We start from the raw sequence: 15,216 nt of genomic DNA, 5'->3' as shown, positions 1-15,216 counted from the left end.
AGGTTTTTCACCTTTTGAGTTATTCAGGAGGAGAAAACCTAACACGTTGGTGTGTCCTTCATGGGTTAATGATAAGGTTGGTTCAAAATCTGAAACTTTATGTAATGATAAGCAGAAGTGGTTGAAAGAATTTAAAAAAGTTTCAGAAAGAAAGATCAGATTTGATAAGCGGAAAGCAGTGAAAAAAGTAGTGATTCAAGTAGGTGATTTTGTCAGAGTGAAGAATCCTCGCTTTGGTCTTTCAAGAGAACATTTAACATTTTCTATACCTCTCAAGGTTAAGAAAGTTCTGGGAAATGCCGTAAGAACTGAAGATCACAGAGTCTGGAATATTGGGAGAGTGGTCAAAGTAAAAACTGCTTGTGGGGAAAATAATTCTGAGGAAGATGGTGTAGAAGTAAAACATGATAATGTTGACAATCATTTTTTACCAAGGAAGTCTTCAAGAGTTATCAAACGCCCTAAAATTTTAGATGATTTTGTTTAGTATTATGTCTCTTTATTTTTGTGTTCTCATGTTATCTGTTACCATTTTTAATTGGATGCCCTTGACTGTTGCTTGGCTACATTTCTTCTTTTGTTAATGAAGGGGGAAGGATGTGTGGCATTCTGTGTATATTGTTAATGAAGGGGGGAAGATGTGTGGCATTCTGTGTACATGGAATCTTTAGGCAGAATGTATGTCACCGTAACCTGGTGACTGTAACTAAGGGCGATCTGGCAGTTGGAAGAGACTCGGAGAGAGAAGACATCTGTTGGCTGGGGTGTTTAATGGATTCCTTATCTTGAATAAACTTAAGCAGAATATACCACAAAGAAGTGTCTCTCACTTCATTTCAGTTAGCCGGCGTTAGCCGCCGGCGCCATCTGGTGTGCGTTAAAAAAAACGACGTACAACAGGCAGCGCCGGCGTAGGGGGATATGGGGCTTGGGCGTCAAGAAATGGGGCAAGTCAGGTTGAGGCAATTTTTGCGCCTCAACCCGATTTGCGCCATTTTTTTTTCACTCCCAACCCCCATAGAAATGACTCCTGTCTTAGCAAAGACAGGAGTCATGCCCCCTTGCCCAATGGCCATGCCCAGGGGACTTCTGTCCCCTGGGCATGGTCATTGGGCATAGTGGCATGTAGGGGGGCACAAATCAGGCCCCCCTATGCCACAAAAAAAAATATTAAAAAAAATTACCTGAACTTACCTTAATGTCCCTGGGATGGGTCCCTCCACCCTTGGGTGTCCTCCTGGGGTGGGCAAGGGTGACAAGGGAGGTCCCTGGGGGCATGGGAGGGCACCTCTGGGCTCCTTCAGAGCCCACAGGTCCCTTAACGCCTGCCTTTTGCAGGCGCTAAAAAACGGCGCAAAAGCGGCCGTACGTCATTTTTTTTGACCCGCCCACTCCCGGGCGTGATTTTTGCCCGGGAGTATAAATCCGACGCACATGCGTCGGAGTCGATTTTTTAGACGGGAACGCCTACCTTGCATCTCATTAACGCAAAGTAGGTGTCCACGCTAAAAAATGACGCTAACTCCATGGACTTTGGCGCTAGACGCGTCTAACGCCAAAGTATAAATATGGAGTTAGTTTTGCGTCGAAATTGCGCCAAAAAAACGACGCAATTCCGGCCCAAACGGAGTATAAATATGCTCCTAAATGTCTCGTCCGCTGACCTCTTGGTTCCCTTCATTTTTGGCAAAACAAAATCATCTCTGACCTGATAGGATCTGAAAATATGGGCAAGCAAATATGGGACCTCCAGTACACCAGTGACTTGATTGCCCACCTTACAAGATCTTCATGACCTTTACAGATTTATTAGTACCACGAATTCTGTTATTTGAGATAAGGGGGAGCAATTGTCTGCTCTGAAGACCTGAAGCCTCAACAGAAAAAAACATGCTGCATCAAACCCCTGTCATTGTTCCTTTCATCTATGAAAGAGAATTCATGCATAATTTCCATGATTGCTAAGAACACTGGGGCAACATTTTTCTAAACCTTAATGTTATCCTTGCATTGTGCAAGGTGACACAAGCACTATACGAAGGCTTCAGTAAGATTTACAAGGACTTGTTTGGACTGATTTGTGACTTTCTAAAGAAATGCAACGCAACGGCTTGTAAGTTGTTGCTTTACATTTCACAGCAGAAGGCATTCCTGGAAGAGGGAATGGGCACTCCAGTGCATCCACACATATATTTTGACACACACCCCAATTTACTAAAGGCAGAAAACCTGGGGTTGCTCCTAAAACCTGCACCTTCATAAAGAGACATAACGAGAAGAATGTGTTTATTTCTCCCTTTTACTTCCTCTTTCAATGTGTGATGCATTCTACACAGAAAAAGAAAATATGCCTCTATGGATTGTTTTTGAGGATGAACTGATCCCTTCCTGCACAACACAATCCTGCATGTAATTCAGGCACTCTAGCACCATCGTGCAATGGTGCCTGCATTGGTGCTAGGCAGGACACAGTGTACCAGCGCTAGGAGGAAGCAGAAGTGTGGCATATCTTTGTAGATATGGTGCATTTCTGCTCTCTCTATTTCAGGCAATGCAACTCAGCATTTCGGCTTGCTGCACTGCGTTGTATGAAACTAAGGTAAATATGCCCCTAATTAGTTTGATTAGGTAAGTCACCGACAGCTAAATCTCCATTAGTTGCCTTTCATTACAATTCTTGTGGCACAAAATGTAATGCAATTACTTATCAGAATTGAACTGGAGTTCTCAATAAGTTGCAGCTATAAAGCTCTTCATGTCTATGATGTCCTTAATGACCTATAGGCCTTCTGGATCAAGCTCCTATCTGGAGATAAAGGGCCATATTTACACAAAAGTGGCGCATCACTAGTGATGTGCTACTTTTCTTGCTGCCCCCTTGCTTCCCCTAACGCCACCATGGTAGCACCGTATTTACAATATGGTGCACAAATGCACATCTTAGGGGCAATCGCATTATTTCTTTGATGCTATTGTAACGTTATACTGGATTAGTGTAAAAAAAACAATTACGCTAATACAGTATAGTGTTAAGAGGACCATTTAAATCAATTTAGCAGGCATTGAAAATTATGCTAGAAATGGCACAATGGAATCTTGTAGATTCCATTGGGTCCTGTTTAGCGATCCTCTAATGAGGGAACGCCCCCTTTGCATACATGTGGCACAAAGGGTTTACAAGGTGGTGGTATGGTAGTGGCCCGCTAGCGTCACGTTTGGGGCAAAAATGTTGACGCAAATGTGGCGCTAAAGGGCACAAGGGCCCCAGTACTCTGAAACTGCTCTTGCATAACTGTTTTCCAAAATGCATGGCTTCTTTATGAAAGTATCTTGAAAATGTGTCTCAAAATGATTATACAACCTTCATAGCTTCCTGTATTGTAATTAGAAAACACTTGCAAATAGTCTCTGGTAAAATGTGGTTAGCTTGCTAGCCGCAGCCATCACTCAGTGTCTTAAAAGTAATGCCTTTAACTATTGGGAAATTAGGAAAATACTATTCCATTCCAATATTGCACTGCCTACTTTAACTAGTTGAAAGAAATAAAGAGAGCACTCTAATTTTAAGAATTATTACTGTCCTCTCATGATCTTCAACAGTTGTTGAAACTCAGTATTCTGCTTCATTTTTCATTTGTTTTTTCTTCAGATTATGTAATTGTCTCCATGCCCGCCTTTCCCTACCGAATCCCTTACTAAAGATGAGCATTCGACTTAGTGAATTATTTTGGGATGAATGCCTTGCCAGCCCATTTTTGATTGGTAAAAAAAGAGCTGGCAATTCCTCATGATTTTCCTTTCTGCATTTGGTTGAAGGAGCTTCGGTTCAAGATTCCTGATCAGCAAGGGGCTTGCTTGAGCATTGTGAAATTCCTTCTGCTCTTCAGTTGTGCACTGCAGGTATGTAAAGGGCACTGTGAGGCATGGGCGGTTCCTCCGCTAAAATGGAGGAGCGTTAGCCCACTGGATTTTGGGGAAAAGAAATGTAAAATGATAATGTGAATGGGTGGGGGCATGAGGAGTGCTATGTGCACACAAACAGCTAGATTTAATGGAAAAATATGGTTTGCGTGCTGCACCAAATTTGGCAGCGTTCTGCACTGTCATTTTCAAAACTCAGGGATGCGCCGTATTTACTAGAATATGGCACACCCCTGGGTTACCCCCTGCACCGGCGCTAAATTTGCTGCTGTGCGCCAAAGCAGCAACCCTTGCACCATTGTGCAGGGATGGCTTCGTTGAGGAGGAGATTGTTTTGGAACACCTTCTTGCACAAAAACAATTGTAAATGGTGATTTGCTCTTTCTATGTGTGCTGCAGCACACATAGAAAGAGCAAAAAACAAGGAGAAATGAAACCACTTCTCCTTGTTGCACCATTATAATGCCACCCCTGGAGTGGCATTAGATTTTGGTGCTGCCTCAGCTTTATGAAAACTTGCAAATCTGGGGCACTGTCAAAATGCAATGGGTGTTGCTGTGGCACGCCCACAGCAACACCCATTGCACGCCCCTTTCCTGCAAAGTGCTGTGTGTAAAGAGGCTGAATTTTCTTAGGTGGTGTTAAGCCACAAAAAGTGGCTTAACGCACCCTTGTAAATATGGTGTAGGGCATTGCGCCACCGGAACGTCATGGAAAGTGATGCTCTGATGGTGCTAGGGGCTTTTAAATATGACCCAAATTGCACATGTCTGTTTGGCCGGCCATGTTGGTCCACTAAAAAGACATGCACACTTTGCTGTTCTCTACCCAGCTGTATAGCACAACCAAGTGGAGAACATGCCCAGGCTCCCACTCCTAATCTGAGTGGCGAAGCAGGCCACTCAGACCAATCACGATGCTGCTGTTGCTGGTGACAGCAGTATTGTGATTGGCTGGGAGCCCTGAGAACAGGAAGAGGATGAGGACAGAGTGGAGACAAACGTGTCTCCCCAACAGGTAAGCTTCTTTATTTATTTTCACCCTGTTCCCCTGCATCCACCCTTACATCCCCCCTGCCGGCCACCTCCGTTGAGTGGCAGCCACCACTGCTGTGAAGTGAGAACAGGTAAAGATCTCTCTAATGTTTGCATAAACACACAATGTGCCTTATTTATGATGTCCTAGTGGCACACTGCATAACCATAGCATCATTTTTTTGATGCTCTGGTTGTGCAGTCTGCCAGCTCATATTTACAAGGCCACGCAAAACCATGTTGCGTGGTTTTCATGGTCTTGTAAATATGGACCCCTTTCACACAAAACAATGCGTGAAAGAGTAGTTTCATGGGTGTTGCTTGGGGTGTTTCCAAGCAACATCCATAGAACCCAAAGGAATCCAACGCATTCCCAGAGTTACAAGTTTGGAAATGTGGCAGATTCCTATGCCATCTCAGGGGTGGCGTAAGAGTGACACAACTGGAAAAAAATATCGTAATTTCTCCCCGTTTTTTTCCTCTTTCTCCATTCTGTAGCACACAAAGAAAGAGGAAAACGCCTCTTGTGACTGTTTTCGTGCAGGTAGCTATCATCCCCACAATGCAGGCACCCTTGCACCATGGTGCAAGGGTGTCTGCATTGGTGCTAGGCAAACTTTGGGCACCAGTGCAGAGGGAAAGGACAGAAATGCACTGTATCTTGTGGATGTGGCGCATTTCTGCATTTCCTGGTGAAACAGGGTGGTGGAGCAAGGCACTTGCTGTGCTGCCCTGCGCCTCAGACCTCATAAATCAGGCCCTATATCTCCCTTAGTGAATATGGTCTGTTTGAGGCCAGAAGGAGGAAGGATGAAAAAAAAGGTATCTCTTCGAGGCAGCAGGAGAAAACACATTTTCTACGAGTAGTTTTGACGTATTCTTGGCTTACTCTTGAATTTCCATAACTAAGTCACAATAAGTCATGGAGGAAAGCTTCATGAGTAGGTCCCTTGTTGCCTTCAACATACTCACAGCGACACTACTCTGAACGTCATAATATGAAATTTCCACCTGTCAGCCAGGTGGAAACATTGTAATATGTTGGGAGTGAGGCTGCTGTCTTGACAGTGGCCTCCCGCACCATATTAATTGACCCCTTAGTCTGTCTACACCATCCAGAATTGTCAACCCAATTCTTAGCTTGCTCACAGTGCCCCACCTGAACCCACACCCTTTCCAGGGTAACAGATGATTTGAACAACCTCAAACATGATACTGACTCTGAAGGAAGTCGTGGAAACCCTTTTGTTGTTTTACTCATGCATGCCCAGGGTAAACACAAGAAAGATATGAATAAACATTTTCAAACATTCATTGAAATAATCATATTTTTGCATCGAGAGAATGAGCTGTAGTAATTAGAGAGACGAAACAAAGCATTATAACCAGCCAAACCAACATGGTGAATAAAATGAATATTCCACCCCTTGCAATCTCACCTCTCTATCTACCTTCCTGTCACTACCTACACTTTGAAAGCATAGCGGGTGTACCCTCTGCCCGATCTAGGAGGATAGCCTTAGACCTCCATACCTAGAGAGCTGAGCCAGAGAGCTGGTCTAGACTGAAGTTAGCAATCCTTCACTGCAGTATGGAAGATCAGCGTCAGCAGAGATGCATGTAGAACATAAAATTAATTCCAAGACAGTTGTGACTGGAGAGTTCTTCTGACCCCTGTAGGGCAGTGCACCATTTATATAATCAAAACCACACTGTTCTAGTGGTGCAGCTCTGATGTGACGATATGAATAGGTCTCAGGAGCCGTCTCCGATGGACACAGCAAGCAGTAAAATATCTTGTTCTATGTTCTTAGCTTTGAACAAAGTGTACAGGTTACATGTTGAGAAAGGCTTACTAAAAAGAAGCAGCCTGTTCACAATATTCTGTGAGTATATGCAAATCCACCATTTCATCCTATATTTTAGAGCAAAATGCATCCATATCAATATTTGGCACGAGGCCAAAATAAGTAAAGGCACCATGAACAGCAGGCAATTGCGTTCTGTTGTTTCTTTGCATTTGCATTAAATTCTAAGCACAAACTGCTCCATTCACAGTAATCTTTTCCCACCGATGGCATGCCATTATGTTAAGTAATGTAATTTAGGAAATTCCATATGAGAAGCATAATGTGACATTTTTGAAATTATGCAAATTATGTCATGATACTTTAAATTTCACCCAGGCCTGGTATAAGGTACATTTGGGGAAAGACTTTAAGTGGGGATCCAGCTACGATTTCCACTCCAACCTTAGCTGCATTGGTAAAAGCATTAGACTTTGAGGATGATAAACTTACTATTCCCACTCCATTATAAGCTACATTGGAGAAAGAATTTGGCAATTGACAGAGTAGATTTACTACTCCCACTCCAATATAAGCTACATTGGGGAAAGTGTTGGACACAGAGATAGGTATTGTTAATCCTTGCATCCTTGGTGTTGTCTCCCCTTTCTTTTTTGCCTCTGCTTCCCATGTTTTGACTGTGTGCTGGACTTTTCTTTGGTACTCTGGGCACTTTACCACTGCTGACCAGTGCTAATGTGCAAGTGCTCCCTGTGTACATTGTATGTGTAATTGGCTTTTCCATGATTGGCATATTTGATTTACTAGCAAGTCCCTAGTAAAGTGCACTAGAGATGCCCAGGACCTGTAAATCAAATGCTGCTAGTGGGCCTGCAGCACTGATTGCGCCACCCACATGAGTAGCCCTGTAAACATGGCTCGGACATGCCACTGCAGTGTCTGTGTCTGCAGTTTTAAACTGCCAATTCAACCTGGCTAGTGTACCCACTTTCCAGGCTCAACCCTTCCCTTTTTATACATATAAGACACCCCTAAGGTGGGCCCTAGGTACCCCTATGGGCAGGGTGCAGTGTTTTTAAAGGTGGGACATGTACTGATGTGTTTTACATGTCCTAACAGTGAAATAGTGGCAAATGCGTGTTTCACTGTTGCAAGGCCGATCTTTCTCTGAGGTTAACATGGGGGCTGCCTTTAAATAACCTTTATGTACAGTTTCCCTTTGGGAGCAGATAGAGAGTTTGGATCTGAGCTCACAATTTACAAATCCATCTTTTGGTAAGTTGGCTTTTAAATTGTCAGTTGAAAATGTCACGTTTAGAAAGTGGGCATTTCCTTGCTTAAACCATTCTGTGACTCTACCTGCTATGATTCCCTGTCTGGGTCAAACTGACACATGGGCTGTTTGTGAATCTCCACTAAACAGTGGCACAAAGGGAGCTGGTGTGTAGCTTGCAAATCCTAATGAGCCATCTGTGCTAGAGTGATGGGAGGAGTGGTCATTGACCCCTGACCCTCACACAATGCAGTTGCCAACCCCCTGGCGTGTGTCTGGGGCCAGGCTTAGGCAAGGCAGGATCTTGGGAACAACAGAGACTTTCCTTTGAAATTTGCCTACTTCAAAGGCAGAAAGGAATATAAGTAGTAGACCCAAAACCCCAGATTTTCAGATTACTTCTGGAACCAAGAGGAACCTCTGCCAAGGAGGAGAGCTGAAACCTTGGAAAAGGAATACTGCCCCTTTGCATGTGACTGTGCATTGCTGGGTTGGCCTTCAGTTGTTGCTTCTGGCTGAAAGAGGACAAAGACTGGACTTTGTGGTATATTCCTGCTTGTGAAGAATCTCCAGAGGCCTGGACTGAGTTTGCCTCCTGTTTTGAAGTCTCAGGCTGTCAAAGACTTGATCTGCCAGCATCTGGACTTTATGCTGAGACTCCTACCCTGCTAAATGATGCCCTATACAGTCCCTGGGCCCTTGAAAGGTGAAGCTGGACAAGGACTGAAATCCACACACAGAAAGCCATGCAGCGAAGATTTTGATGCAACACCTGCTTGGTGCTGAAAAAATTGACGCAAACCCCACTCAGCGTGGTTTTCCATCACTGTCCCACTGGATTTGTCACACATTGTCGCTGGGTGTCAAAATCATTGTGAACATGCGTAAGTCTGATGTGCCCTGTCCGGAAATCGACACATCACTCTTTTGCAGGAGAGAAAAATGGCACATCGCCTCCCTGACCGGAAAGGAAACAATGCACAGCCTCACGTGTGAGTAACGAATCAAAGCATGACTGACTTTTCTGATGCATGCTCACCTTTATTTTTGGCACAAACCAGGTACTTTGTGTAACAACGTTTCCATTGTTTTCTACGGAGTAAGACTCTGTTTAGTTTAAAAATTCATAACTTGACTTGTGCATGTTTGATTTTTGTTGTCTCAGTTTTGTTTGATTTAGATAAATAATGCCTATATTTCTAAACTGGCGTGGTGTCGATTTTGTAGTGTTTTCACTGTATTACTCGGTGTGTTGGTACAAATACTCTACACATTGCCTTTGAGATAAGCCTGATGGCTTGTGCCAAGCTACCAAGGGAATGAGCAGGGGTTATCTAAGTGTGTATCGCCATTGCTCTGACTAGAGGGAGGGTCCCTAATTCGACAGAGTGCAAACTGACTGCCAACCACAGACCCCATTTCGATCAGGTATGTTTACTATTCCTACTCTAATCTAACCTACATTGGGGAAATCAATGGACGTTGAGGGTTAGATGTACTATTCCCGCTGTAATCTGAGCTACATTGGGTAAGGTATTGGGCTTGAAGGGGACTAGATTTACTCTTTATTTTTTAATATATTTTATTGACTTTCCAACCATATAGCATATACATACAGACCCACCTGCCCACCTCCTCAACCACCCACCTTTCCCACCTGCTGACATCACTAGCATCTCAAAAATCTCACTTGTCACATGTCCACCCTTTCTAAATCTTCTCAAATTTCTTTGGACACACTCCTTTCATAGATAGTCTTTTCCTGTGTGTGACTCTTGTCATTTCCCTTTCCCAATTTATTATGTCTTGAGCCACTGGGAATCTCAATTTACATGCTATTTTCTTTTTTACAAGGAGGAACCTTAAATTAATTAATGGACGTTAGTATGAGGTTGCATCTGAGTTGCTTCAAACCCCCAATGGAGCTAGTGAAGTTCTTATCGATATCCATACATCAGTTGTGACCTCCATCTTGTGTGCCACTCCCTCCTAGAACTCACTCAGGGCTGGGCAATACCAAAGGATATGTAGGAAGATCCCCTGTTGCCCACTTCTTCTTAAGCAGTAATCACCTGACACCTTCCCCTTTTTTTATAACTGGACTGTAGACCATGTGTTGGATTTTTAGCTGAATTAATTTGTAACAGGCCCTAATCGCTACCTATCTGGGAATTTGTAATGCATGTATCAAGCCCTCATCCTCGAGAGCTCTGTCTCTCTGCCAGCTAATTCTCAATGATGCAAGGTCTGTCTGAATGTTTCTTTTCAGGGTTTGATTGGTGAGAGAGAGATTAATGGTGTGGTTATTGGCCCATCCAATAATCTATACTACAAAGAAGGAATACATAATTTCCTCCTGTGTTGTAAATTTTGCATGCAGCACATGGTGCAGTTGCAGATATTTGAAGCTCTGGGAGGACGGCATCTCATACCCAGCTTTCCAGACATCGGCCAGGGTGCTGAGCCCTATCAGATCTCATTGTCAGAAACCCTCAAGGTTAGTTACTTCCTTTACCTTCTGCATGCAAATAGTGGTATCCCAGGGGTGAGTCACCTTTTCTATCCCATCACTCAGTGAAACTCATGCCATAGTTCTACTGTCACCTTTGTGGTGAGGAGGCCTCCTTTTTCAATTTCCTTCATTGAGAACATGTAGAATTCCTTGCTCTCCCACCATCTCCCTGTCTATTTTAAATGCTGGGTTGCCCATTGGCGCATAAGCGCAATAGCTAATTATGCTCAAGTGTTATTCGCAAGGCACCCCGTGCTATGACAGATTATGAATTATCATATCTACTTCCCTGAAAAACAGTTTCGTGATTCTATAGCGGCTGTTTTGGAGTACATAAGTGAAGCGTTGGAGGGCCACCATTTTCAATAATGCCACCTTCCCCATTAAGGAGAGGAGCACCCCTCACCAGTGTTTCACATCCATTTCCATGTTCCGCAACAAGAGTGCAAGATTATCCTTGTGATGTGAGGATGTAGTTCAAAATATCAATATCCCCAGACAATTAAAGTGCATATCTTCAACAGCATTGAGAGAGGTGTTCTTGCCAGTCATGTGCCCATCTGAAAAATTAGTGGTTTCTTCCAATTGATACAGAGCCTGGAATATTCCTCATACAGTGCAAATATTTATCCTATTCTTATCAGGGCTTTGTTGGGGTTGGCCAAGTATAATAGCACTTCATCTAACTCAAAATGAGGCTGCTAAGGGGGAACCCATCTCAAGTGCTCAATTTGTGCATCCCTTCTCACCCATTCAGCTAGTGGCTCTATTGTTAATGTGAAGAGGAATGGTGACAGGGGGCAGCCCTGTTGTGTGGCCCTCCTATTTAGGAATACTTCTAATTGCACTACAGGTTGTTTATACCGCAATTGAACCCAGATAAGGAAATTTGGTCCAAAACCTGTTTTTTCCATAACTGCAAACATATAGGGCCCTTCCACTGAGTCAAACACTTTACGGGCATCTAGGGACGCCACCACCAGTGATATCTGTAATCCTCCAGCAGCTGCTATATTCTTGCGGATAGTCCTAAGATTAAATCTTGTGGACCTGTGTGACATAAACCCATTTTGATCTGGATGTATCAACTCGAATATTACTCCTCTCAACCTATTTGTGAGGGCTTTTGCCAATATTATCACATCCGCATTCAAAAGTGAGATGGCCTTGTATGAGTTCCATCGTTCTGGAGGTTTTCCTGGTTTTCGGCTAGGTACCACCTGTAGGAAAGTACCATCTTGCCTGGCATGTTACCCCCATTTTTCACTGTATATATGTTGTTTTAGTTGTATGTGTCACTGGGACCCTGGTAACCCAGGGCCCCAGTGCTCATAAGTGTGCCTGAATGTGTTACCTGTGTAGTGACTAACTGTCTCACTGAGGCTCTGCTAATCAGAACCTCAGTGGTTATGCTCTCTCATTTCTTTCCAAATTGTCACTGACAGGCTAGTGACCATTTTTACCAAGTTACATTGGCTTACTGGAACACCCTTATAATTCCCTAGTATATGGTACTGAGGTACCCAGGGTATTGGGGTTCCAGGAGATCCCTATGGGCTGCAGCATTTCTTTTGCCACCCATAGGGAGCTCAGACAATTCTTACACAGGCCTGCCACTGCAGCCTGAGTGAAATAACGTCCACGTTATTTCGCAGCCATTTTACACTGCACTTAAGTAACTTATAAGTCACCTATATGTCTAACCTTTACCTGGTAAAGGTTAGGTGCAAAGTTACTTAGTGTGAGGGCACCCTGGCACTAGCCAAGGTGCCCCCACATTGTTCAGAGCCAATTCACTGAACTTTGTGAGTGCGGGGACACCATTACACGCGTGCACTACATATAGGTCACTACCTATATGTAGCTTCACCATGGTAACTCCGAATATGGCCATGTAACATGTCTATGATCTTGGAATTGCCCCCTCTATGCCATCCTGGCATTGTTGGTACAATTCCATGATCCCAGTGGTCTGTAGCACAGACCCTGGTACTGCCAGACTGCCCTTCCTGGGGTTTCACTGCAGCTGCTGCTGCTGCCAACCCCTCAGACAGGCAGCTGCCCTCCTGGGGTCCAGCCAGGCCTGGCCCAGGATGGCAGAACAAAGAACTTCCTCTGAGAGAGGGTGTGACACCCTCTCCCTTTGGAAAATGGTGTGAAGGCAGGGGAGGAGTAGCCTCCCCCAGCCTCTGGAAATGCTTTGTTGGGCACAGATGTGCCCAATTCTGCATAAGCCAGTCTACACCGGTTCAGGGACCCCTTAGCCCCTGCTCTGGCGCGAAACTGGACAAAGGAAAGGGGAGTGACCACTCCCCTGACCTGCACCTCCCCTGGGAGGTGTCCAGAGCTCCTCCAGTGTGCTCCAGACCTCTGCCATCTTGGAAACAGAGGTGCTGCTGGCACACTGGACTGCTCTGAGTGGCTAGTGCCACCAGGTGACGTCAGAGACTCCTGCTGATAGGCTCCTTCAGGTGTTAGTAGCCTTTCCTCTCTCCTAGGTAGCCAAACCCTCTTTTCTGGCTATTTAGGGTCTCTGTCTCTGGGGAAACTTTAGATAACGAATGCATGAGCTCAGCCGAGTTCCTCTGCATCTCTCTCTTCACCTTCTGATAAGGAAACGACCGCTGACCGCGCTGGAAGCCTGCAAACCTGCAACATAGTAGCAAAGACGACTACTGCAACTCTGTAACACTGATCCTGCCGCCTTCTCGACTGTTTTCCTGCTTGTGCATGCTGTGGGGGTAGTCTGCCTCCTCTCTGCACCAGAAGCTCCGAAGAAATCTCCCGTGGGTCGACGGAATCTTCCCCCTGCAACCGCAGGCACCAAAAAGCTGCATTACCGGTCCCTTGGGTCTCCTCTCAGCACGACGAGCGAGGTCCCTCGAATCCAGCGACGCTGTCCAAGTGACCCCCACAGTCCAGTGACTCTTCAGCCCAAGTTTGGTGGAGGTAAGTCCTTGCCTCACCTCGCTGGGCTGCATTGCTGGGAACCGCAACTTTGCAGCTACTCCGGCCCCTGTGCACTTCCGGTGGAAATCCTTCATGCACAGCCAAGCCTGGGTCCACGGCACTCTAACCTGCATTGCACGACTTTCTAAGTTGGTCTCCGGCGACGTGGGACTCCTTTGTGCAACTTCGGTGATCACCGTTTCACGCATCCTTGTAGTGCCTGTTTCTGGCACTTCTCCGGGTGCTACCTGCTTCAGTGAGGGCTTTTTGTCTTGCTCGACGTCCCCTCTCTCTGTAGGTCCAATTGGCGACCTCCTGGTCCCTCCTGGGCCCCAGCAGCGTCCAAAAACGCCAAATGAATAATTTGCGTGTAGCAAGGCTTGTTGGCATCCTTCCGGCGGGAAAACATTTCTGAACGACTCTCCAAGGCGAGAGGGATCTGTCCACCAAAGGGGAAGTCTCTAGCCCTTTTCGTTCCTACAGAAACCTCAGCTTCTTCTGTCCAGTTGAAGCTTCTTTGCACCCGCAGCTGGCATTTCCTGGGCATCTGCCCATCTCCGACTTGCTTGTGACTTTTGGACTTGGTCCCCTTGTTCCACAGGTACCCTAGATTGGAAATCCACCGTTGTTGCATTGCTGGTTTGTGTCTTTCCTGCATTATTCCTCTAACACGACTATTTTGTCCTTAGGGGAACTTTAGTGCACTTTGCACCCACTTTTCAGGGTCTTGGGGAGGGTTATTTTGCTAACTCTCACTATTGTCTAATAGTCCCAGCGACCCTCTACAAGGTCACATAGGTTTGGGGTCCATTCGTGGTTCACATTCCACTTTTGGAGTATATGGTTTGTGTTGCCCCTATCCCTATGTTTCCCCATTGCATCCTATTGTAACTATACATTGTTTGCACTGTTTTCTAAGACTATACTACATATTTTTGCTATTGTGTATATATATCTTGTGTATATTTCCTATCCTCTCACTGAGGGTACACTCTAAGATACTTTGGCATATTGTCATAAAAATAAAGTACCTTTATTTTTAGTATAACTGTGTATTGTGTTTTCTTATGATATTGTGCATATGACACTAAGTGGTACTGTAGTAGCTTCACACGTCTCCTAGTTCAGCCTAAGCTGCCCTGCTAAGCTACCATTATCTATCAGCCTAAGCTGCTAGACACCCTATACACTAATAAGGGATAACTGGGCCTGGTGCAAGGTGCAAGTACCCCTTGGTACTCACTACAAGCCAGTCCAGCCTCCTACATTGGTTGTGCAGTGGTGGGATAAGTGCTTGAGACTGCTTACCACTCTTGTCATTGTACTTTTCATAAGAGAAAAATATACAAAACAAGGTCAGTGTATATACACATAGCCAAAAAGTTTTGCATTTCCTCTTTTCACTCTTTTCTAAGTGCTGAAAAGTACTTCTAAACTTTCAAAAAGTTCTTAAAAGTTTAAAAAGTTTTTTCTGTCTTTCCAAAAAGTTCTGAAAACTTTTTTCTCTTTTTCTATCACTTTAACTCTCTCTAAAAAATGTCTGGCACAGGAAAAAATGTTGAACTGTCCAAACTTGCATATGATCACCTTAGCTGGAAAGGAGCAAGGAGTCTCTGCATAGAGAGAGGTTTGAGTGTAGGGAAGAATCCTTCCTTAGAACTGTTAATTAATATGCTTAGAGTACAGGATAAGGCCATAAGTGCCCAATCTGTAGAAAAA

Source organism: Pleurodeles waltl, chromosome 6 (assembly GCF_031143425.1).
Source record: "Pleurodeles waltl isolate 20211129_DDA chromosome 6, aPleWal1.hap1.20221129, whole genome shotgun sequence".
Classification (NCBI taxonomy): Eukaryota; Metazoa; Chordata; class Amphibia; order Caudata; family Salamandridae; genus Pleurodeles; species Pleurodeles waltl.
Note: the sequence above shows the minus strand (reverse complement) of the source record.